The following is a 9,257-nucleotide window of genomic DNA, read 5'->3' as shown; positions in this document are numbered from 1 at the left end:
TCCCTGAAGGTTGAAATCCTGGTCTAGATTTGGTCTTCCAGACGCGGTTCTTTCAATCCACAGTGGGCTGGGAGTGTGCCTCCGGGTGCCCGTCCTCTGTAAGCTCCCTTGCGCCTCGCCAGACAGCCCTGGGTGGTCGTGGGGGGCAGCAGTAACTGCATTTATAGTATTACTCTTAAAGCAGGAGGTCTCCCTGACTGCTGCTTTACGTGTGTTTTGGTGGCATTTGAGACAAGGTTTGGAGCAGCTCAACAAAGTGCTGTTAGTAGGTGCTGTTACTGCAGCGGTTCATGGCTGTTTGCATTTTCGTTGCTTTTTTTGGTGTATCTCCTGGAGAGGTAACTTAATACTGAGAGGGTGAAACCGTTGTGAGATTCGTATGGTAAATGGCATGGCTTCAGTGTGACCAAACTTTGAGATATTCTTAAAGCCACTGTTCCTACCTCGTGTAGTAATATCTGATAGTAGTGTGTTTTATTCATAGTGATGTGTCACTTTGGAGTTTGAAAATAAACCAAACTCCTTAGTGATGTTGGAGGCAAAGCAAAAGCCCTAAAGTGGATGCAGTCATAGCACCAAAATTATGCAATAGCTTGGGGACATTTATTCTGCTAGCTCAAGCACTATTTTTGATGTAAGACTTAGCTGTGCTAAATACGGCATATTGCTGGAGTTTTACCAGCGAACTTAGTGTGGGTAAGCTTTTTATAGGCTAAGATGATAAATGGCATAAACCATGTTTCAATATGTATGCAGTATAACTTTTTTGAAAGGAAAAATGGTCTTTGCCTTTATGACTTGATTTATTCCAGCCTCAATGAGAGAATGTTTGTTTAACGTGATTAAAAAAACCAAAAGGGATGGAAGTTCTTTTTTCTCTCTCAACCCAACTTTCTTAGGCATTTTATGGGTACTGTTAATCAAGCTGGAAAATCAAGAAGGAATTTCGTGTCTCCTTATGTGTTCCAAAGATGAAGTTAGTCCTGTCTCCAGAAACAGATGATGTGCTTGATGAAGGATGAAACCTTATGCGAGTCCTGAAAAACAGCACTTATGTTCGGTCCCTCTTTTTCCCAAAAATATACTAGTTTAATGGGTTTGGTATCTTACAGAGTGGGTTTTTTTGTATGAAGTATTTTTGCCCTGTATATATCTTCTATCTGCCTCTCTGTTTCTGTGGATCCGCTTTCCTAGAACTGAGAATTTTTGTATTGTCCTTCTGAGCTGTGAGGGTGCATTTACCATGCGTGGATGTCCGTACCTGATACCAAAGTTTTGTTTTGAGTTAACATCACTTGACTATCCATTTTTTCTCTATTCATAACACCAGCAAATTTTCCTGCTGTGAAGTAGACGAGGAATGATTGGTACTTTTGATTTTGGATCGAACCATGGTAAACATCTAGTTGATGGTGCCTGTTGGCATAAACACATTCAGGTTTCACAGCCCTGTTTCCCAATGGATTCCTGTTGTTAAAGTATACAGCAGCAAGCTGCCAGACTTCGGTGTACTTCCGTTATGCTGATTTTGCACTCAAATTATTTAAAATAATCTTAATTAATATTACTATGTGACTTGTGTCATTGCCAAGTAGACCCTGGGAACTTGCTATCAAGGAACTTCGCTATTTCTGAACTTTAATTTCTGCAGTTGGTTTTTATCAGGCAATGTACAACCTTGTTTTGAAGAGAATTGTGAATTTTAGGTTTCTGAGCTGTAATAAGCTTGCTAAACACTTCTTTTGCTAGGGTTTTGTTAGTAGACCTATTTTGAGAATGCAATGAAAATACAGTTTGGCTTGGGCCTCCACAATGCTTTTGATTACACAAAAACATCTGCTTAAATTGACAGGAAACAGGATTTTACATTTGGCTTTTCTTCAGTAGTTATTCTCAGGAGAATAAAGTTGAGATCATGGTTAAGAAAAGCAGCTGTTGCGGAAAATTATTACAATGAATATGTTTTTTCCAGAGTTAAATAAATGTAATTTAGATAGTTAGCATTAATTGGGGGGGGGGGGGGGGGGGCAGTGCATTGTAGCTGGGTTGTTCAAGAAGAAGGAGTTTTCAATTAAAACTGGTAGTTACTAAAGCTTATAAAGTTATTTTTCTAGGTCTGTTAAAGCTTGAGAGCTAAAGCTTCTGCACTTCGAAATCATATCATGTATCAAATTCAGTAAGATATACTACAGGTTAGTACCAGGTTTTCATTTTATTCACAGATCTCTGATTCTGAGGCCGTCTAAAAAAAATAAAATGCTTTATTTATAAGATTGGCCTCAGCCAATCTTATGACTTCTGGGACTCATGGCTTTTGGGGCAAGGGAAGGAAGCCACCCACGTGCTCCAAGGCTGCCTGCCTTTCTGGCACTACCTATTTCCATCTGCAGGTTGAGAAGGGGGCTTGCAGTCCTGTCCTTGTGGTCTCCTCTCCTCACTACATGGTGAAAAGGGTGGCTCTGTCATCTTTGTCCAGGTTTGTGTCCTCTGAGGATGCCAGGGCATTGCTGGCCATGTGTGTGGTGTGATGAGCTGCAGCACTATGGGGTGGTGCTGGGAGCGTTCTGGGCTCCGCTCCACGTGGTGCTCCACAAAACATGTCTCTCCTTCTGCAAATGGGCTTCCTGAGTGAGAGGGGTTTCGTTTATTGTGTTTCACCTGAGCCAGTCAGTTAAAAAAAGAGAAATTTAGCTGTGGGTCTTACCCCCTCCCACAGCTGCTTTTCCATGCCCCTGCCACTGCTATTAATCATGACTGAAGGTGAAACTAGCTGTCTGAGTTCTCATGTGGAGAAGCGTACTCCACTTAAATAGGAAAAATAGACAGAGGAAGGACTTTTTTCCCTGTTTACAGAAACGTGGAATTTTTGTTTTAAACAAACAGTTGCCTGAACAACTGAATTAGCAAAGCCTGGTTTTCTGCAGCTTTGTCCATTGAAGTTGGTATCTTGTATTCATTCCCTTTCTAATGAATACTGAACTTGTGTTGCAACCTTTTTTGCTCAGGGGTGAGAGATCATTTCTGTCTGCTAAACCTTTTGCCTATTTTCAAGGAAATTGTAAGAATGTAGTATCTTTGAGGCCCCTGTCTGATTGCCATAGCTGCATAAAAGTTGCTGCTGGATGCAAAAGTGATTAGAAAGGGAGGGAAAAGCAACCAAAAGATGGTGAGATCCTGCACATGTTGTATAGTATGACGCTTGCATTGCAGGGTTGGAATCGTTTCCCTGGCGCTGCATAAGAGGCAGAAGATACTCCTCATGCCATGCAGAAGATAGTCTTTCTCATTGCTGCCTAATTTTTTTTTTTTTTTAGCCTTTTCCTTTGGATCCCACAAGTTGATTTGTGTGTTTAAAGAAACACCTTAAATATCTGTGGCTCTACAGCTGTGAAGTGAAGGCAGTATAAGAGCAGGGCCTTCACTTTTAAGGGCAAGGGGTTGCTTTTCTGTAGAAGGATATAAATCCTGCTGCTGCTTTTATTTCAATTTTTGCAATTTTTTTGGTAGGTATTTCAGGGTGGTTTTTCCGTTACTGAGACTTTCGTTACGATGGATGCACTCACAGTTGTGGGTGCAAGACGTACTTGTTTCAGGGGAGCAACTGAATGAAAGCCTGAGCTATGACTACAGTGTAAGCTGAAAGCCTTATCTGGAGCTGGCGACTGCTGTCGTCCCAAACACATGCCGAGGCTGGATGGTGTTCTCAGATTAGCCATGAGAAGATGCTTGGACCTTAGGTTGCTTCCAAGGTCCTTCTCCTACTCAAATTAACGGCACTTCAATTTCTTTTTCAACTGTGCAGGCTCTAATATGTTTTGACATGTCAGATGTCTGGGCTCATAGATTTTTAGGCTGTGATTGACCGTTCTGCTGACTGAATTTGACCTCCTGCATTGTTCAGGTCACCCAGGAGATAGGCTTCAACATTGGTATGTGCTACAGTGTGAGGCAATGAGGGACCGAGCCACCCAGAACTGTGGGGGACTGTAGTGTTCACTCATGACACCATGGGGGGAAGGTGGCTCTGTGTTTGTTTTGAAGGGAATCCTGACACACCCAGCAATCTCATCATCATTTTAATTAGTGATAAGTATGCTGGGACTGATGTTTGCCATTCAGTGATTGGAACTTGGCGTATGCTCAAGTATGTAAACATGTAAGTGTTCACAATCTGAAAATGGAAAGTTTTTCACTTCTTTCTGTCCGGTAGGACTGATCCAAAATGTGTCAACCTGTCATCTCTCACACGGAGTTTTAACAGGAACTGTTCTTAACGTTTTTTGAAGAGACCTATCTCACGTATTTTTTTTTCCTTGGCTTCTTATGTTACAGTCACCGGCAAAACAGTGGTTTAGGAATGCTATTCAAGCTACTTTTTGAGTATTCATTGTATTTAAAAATGCTCATCAAGGAGTAAGCAATGGGAAGATGTGTGCAGGCTCCATTTTGAACCTGCCTGTCTGGAAATGTGTGAAAGATTGCTGTTGTGACACTGATCTAAACTGAAATGTCTTTAGCCATGCATTGAGGAGGTAGATTTTTTTTTTAATATGATGTAGTGAGAAGTAGTTAATGTTTTATACCAGTTTATTTGCTTTTGTCACTTTGTACAAAGTGGTGTCTTTTTTCTTTCCCCTGCCTTAAAGTCCTTTTGGACTCAATATTGAAACCACCTTTTAAAGACACAACATCTTTGCGGAACAGCTCAGAGCTGTAAGTTCATTGAAAAGTGAAGCAGCTGTTCTAGCTACATGCTTGCAAGTCATTGCATACAGAAATTTCATTTTAACTACTTCTTCACTCTGGTGATACACGGACTTAAGCAGTCACTGCCTTGCACTTGGTTCTCTGTCATTGGCGGTGCACCGCATTGCATCTGTGTGTGTCATTCTACCTCTAGAGTCCTGGTTTCAAACGTTAGAACTAACCTGGAGAAAATCTGCTTGCTGTATGAAGTTACGGCCTCAAATTGTCAGACTTTGCCATTGCTGACTTGTCTTTCATCTTCCAGTTCCTCTGTTAGTAACTCCTCTGCTGTGGAAGGGAGAGAAGTGGCTGCAGCATGAGCTGAAACAACCTGCAGATGAGAAAACTGTGGAGTACAAAATGATAGGAAAGGAAATTTGAACTGTCACCCAGTGGAGGTTGCTCTCAGCGTAGATTGTCAAGGGATCAATGCAAAGAAGCTTCAGGGTCAGGTCACTGATGAAAACAGTGGCCTGTTTTCATCAGTGACCTGAGAGTACATTTGAAGTTGCTCCCAAAAGCACACAGGCGTGATGGAAGGACTGGTGGAGTGGAGAGTAGTACTAAGGGTGATGTAACCCTGATGACATGACCCCAGTGCAATACAGCCAGCCGGCTGGTGTACATGGAAGGCAGGCTGCTCCCACAGTGTGGGGTACTGCGGGGCAGAGTCTCACCCCCTCTTTGGCTGCACGTGGGGGAGAGGAGCCGGATGTCTGTCTGGGCTGTTTGCACTTGGGCTGATGATGTTGCTATGATTTTGTAGGAGGGTCTGGGAAAATTTCAGAGGGTGCTGGGAAAAAACCACAAATAACTTAGATGCTGTGAGGAAACGTCTTAAAGCTTCAAATGAAACTGAGGGTAAAAAATTTGGGTTCCTTCTTTGACGAGCAGGGAGAATAGACCAGGTAATTAAAATGCTTTCTAAGCTAGTGAAGAAAGCCTCACCAAGAACCAGTGCCTGGGAACTGTAGCAGACAGATCAGAAGGTGAGAGGCTTTTTTCGTGGTTTTTAGTGGTAGATCTAAGTAACTCAAGGGACAGACAGTCCCTCTCATACTGCTGTCAAATCCAGATGGTCTATGCTAGTGGAAAGCAGCTATACTACTGGGGAGCTGTGTGATGTGATACACTGTGAGGCTTAGGTCAGACTAAACAAATGTCTTGATTTTTCCAAAATCATCAGGAGAAGAGCAGTTGGGGAGTCTTTAATTTAGACTTTTTTGCAGTGACAGCGTTTTCTAATGCCGAGCTGAGTCACCACTTAGTAATGTTTGAGCATGGAGACAGAAGCTAATCATCCTCAGTTCAGCATAACTTCAGCTCGGCTGATGCCTGGCAGTGGCTCACCCACATTTTAGCTCTTGGCGTAGCTGTCCTAGATGCTGCTTTCTTGCCTGGGTTTTGAGCTGCTTGGTGCTGTACGGCAGTTCTGCCCCGTGGTGCAGGGAACAAGCCCTTTGCTTTGGAAACTCAGCTTGGGGCAGGAAAGCCTCGCTGGAAAGCAGTGTTCAGGCAGCATCTAGGCTGACTTTTCTCTGAAGTCAGTTTTCGTTTTGCACAGTTTGCAGTGTGAGGTGTGCTCTGAAAAATAGGTCATCCGTTTATTAACTGATCTGCTGGTCACAAAATCTGTTGGCTTAACCCACGTGGTGAGCCTGAATATTAAAGAAGCAGCAGTGAAAAGCCAGTTAAGTCAGACAAAGGACAAAATAAAGCCTTTTCAGTGAATATGGTTACTTCACAGGGACAAACCACTGTGTAATCATGCGACCAGTTGAAGAAACCGTTGCAAAATGTGTATACGTAATGACAGGGGTTTTCAATAATAGGCTGAGCCCAGCTTCTAACACTTGGGACACCTGGCAGCAGGCATCTCTTGTTTTCATGAACCAGTGCACTAGCAAAGTGGTTGGCTTGCTGGATGCCGTTTTCTGAAACTAAAAGTCCAAGAGCAGCTGTGTAGCCCTGCTGCTTTGCTCTTCCAGCCTGCTTAGGTGCTGTGTGTAGAGTAGATGTTTGGGTGTTTTTGATAGACGTTGCTGTTAACAGCTCAGTGACCTCATTAACTGCAAATCTTATGGCCCAGATAATGCTGGTAGTCAAGTAATCAAGCAGTGCATGAAATACTAAGCTGCTGTAGGCCTCTGTGAAAAGAAGCTTCAGCAAGGCACATTCCTGTGCTCCATGGTCAGGCTGGAAGGCATGCAGTCTCCCCGGCCACTCTGGCCAGGCAGTCAGTTAGGAGGAATGGGGTGAAACACTGTTAAGTCTTCGTTTCATTTAAGTATGGATTTGGGTTTTTTTCAACATGCTCTTCTTCCCTTTGATTTTTACCATTTCTGCTGAAGTCTCCTAAAAGGAGGAGTGCTTTGTTGTGATAAGCTTGATACTTCCCTATGGTTTGTATAATTTAAAAATACCATAGGCTATTTTGGGCAGTGATCCTGAAACTCCTCACTTTGTTTTAATGGCTACGCAGAGTATTTTCCAAGACCTTTGAGATTTTTTTGGAAACATCTGTGGAAAATACCTTCTAGAAATGTTACTGCCTCTACAAAAGCAGTAAGCAGGACATGTTCACTTCTCAGTCTTGTATGTAAATAGTTATCTATGTGCTTAACATTACCATCATACCTCATTCCACTGATTTATCAGATTGGATCACAGCTTGCAAAAATCAAGACTTGCGTGTGTGGCAGATGTTAAGGGTATGTTGGTGGAGTATTCATTGTAGGGAGCTGATACCTTGTGTGCAAATTGGTAAGCCTGCTTTTACCCTCTTCTGTTAACCTGTCTAACCATACCTTGTTAACCATATCTACTCCCCAGGCTTCATAAGATGGGAGTGTGCAAATATGTTCTGGCCTGCCTGTACTTGGAAAAGTGTTTTGCACGGACTAGGGCTGTTAAGTAGTCTGGTTGCTTCTGCTCCCCACTGTGTAGATGTAAAAATTACTGTTTCTCTGCTTTGACAGGAACCTTCTGCATTCAAATTGAATGAGGTCGTAGGAGAACACCACTGAAACATCGGTTCAGAGAAGGGTCAAAGCATGCAGGACTGCTGCAAGGCATTCACCTCTGCTCTCCCCTCCCACCCATGCCCTCACTTGAAATGGTAAAACTGTTTCTGCCATTGCATAATGAATCAGCCCCTGAGAAGGATTGTTATGTCATTTTTCTTCCATTTTTTTAGCCAGTAGGTTGCTTTGGTTGGTCACCTCCAGCAGCAGAAACAACTGTCAGGACTACTGAGGTGCTGATGCCAGGATACAAATGAGTGAGTGGCTGGCAGAGAGGAATGGCGGGGGGGACCCAGTGGCTGTTAAGCCAGCCTGGCTAACAGAAGAAATGTCTGTGAAACTGCACTTCTAGTGTTTCTTAGCAGAAAAATTTCACACATAGCTTTCCACAGCTGCTGTTGTGAAACCAGTCAAGTCAGCCATCATCCAGGAAGTTCAAATAGCAGTGCAGCCCCTTTTCAAGTACACTAGGTTTTCAAGTTTTGGGATCTCAGGCAAGCTGGCACTGTACCCTCCTTGAGCTCCAAAAGAGTAGCACCGAGCAAAGCAGGCAGCTGGTCTACATTGTAGAGGCCTGGCGTCATGGTGGGCTAGTGTGAGGGGGCTGGCCAATTGTAAGTATTTGTGGAAAGCATAAGTATTTGTGTAGTGCTTGTAATTGTTGTCAGACTGTGGTGTTCATGCCATGAGGAGATAAAAAGCTAGAGAGGGAGCCAGAGTGGCTGTACTTGCTGCCTAACTGGTGGGAGCCTTTGGATGAGAAAGACTTGAAGCCAGAATGTGCTGCAGTGTGACAAACTCCTGCCACAGCAGCCTGGCTTTTGGATGACATTGTACTGGGTTCTTGGGGACCCTGGGCTTAGAAGAATCACAGGGCTTTGAAGGAGCTCTGTAGGTACAGACCTAGTACACACCTGCACTTGTGCAAAGCGTTCATCACTCTCACACACGACATTCTTGTCTCTGAATTGGAGAGATGTGGTTTTCATGGATGGACGACTTGGTGGCTAAGGAATTGGCTGGGTGGTGGCACTCAAAGAGTCATGGTCAACAGCTCGATGCTCAAATGGAGACCAGCGACAAGTGATGTTCCTCAGGGGTCGATACTGGGTCTGGTGCTGTTTAACATCTTTGTTGGCGAGACAGACAGTTGCACCGAGTGCACCCTCAGCAAGTTTGCTGATGACACCAAGCTGTGTGGTGTAGTTGACACTGGAGGGAAGGGAGGCCATCCAGAGGGACCTGGACAGGCTGGAGAGGTGGGCCTGTGCAAAGCTCATGAAGTTCCACAAGGCCAAGTGCAAGGTCCTGCACCTGGGTCAGGGCAATCCCAAGCACAGATACAGGCGATGAGTGGATTGAGAGCAGCCCTGGGGGGAGGGACTTGGGGGTGCTGGTGGATTAAAAACTGAATATGAGCCAGCAGTGTGCACCTGCAGCCCAGAAAGCCAATTGCATCCTGGGCTGCATCAAAGGAAGAGTGGCCAG

The sequence above is a fragment of the Leptosomus discolor genome, chromosome Z (assembly GCF_034619465.1).
Source record: "Leptosomus discolor isolate bLepDis1 chromosome Z, bLepDis1.hap2, whole genome shotgun sequence".
Taxonomy (NCBI): Eukaryota; Metazoa; Chordata; class Aves; order Leptosomiformes; family Leptosomidae; genus Leptosomus; species Leptosomus discolor.
The sequence above is the reverse complement of the archived record's forward strand: the minus strand, read 5'-3'. Positions refer to the sequence as shown.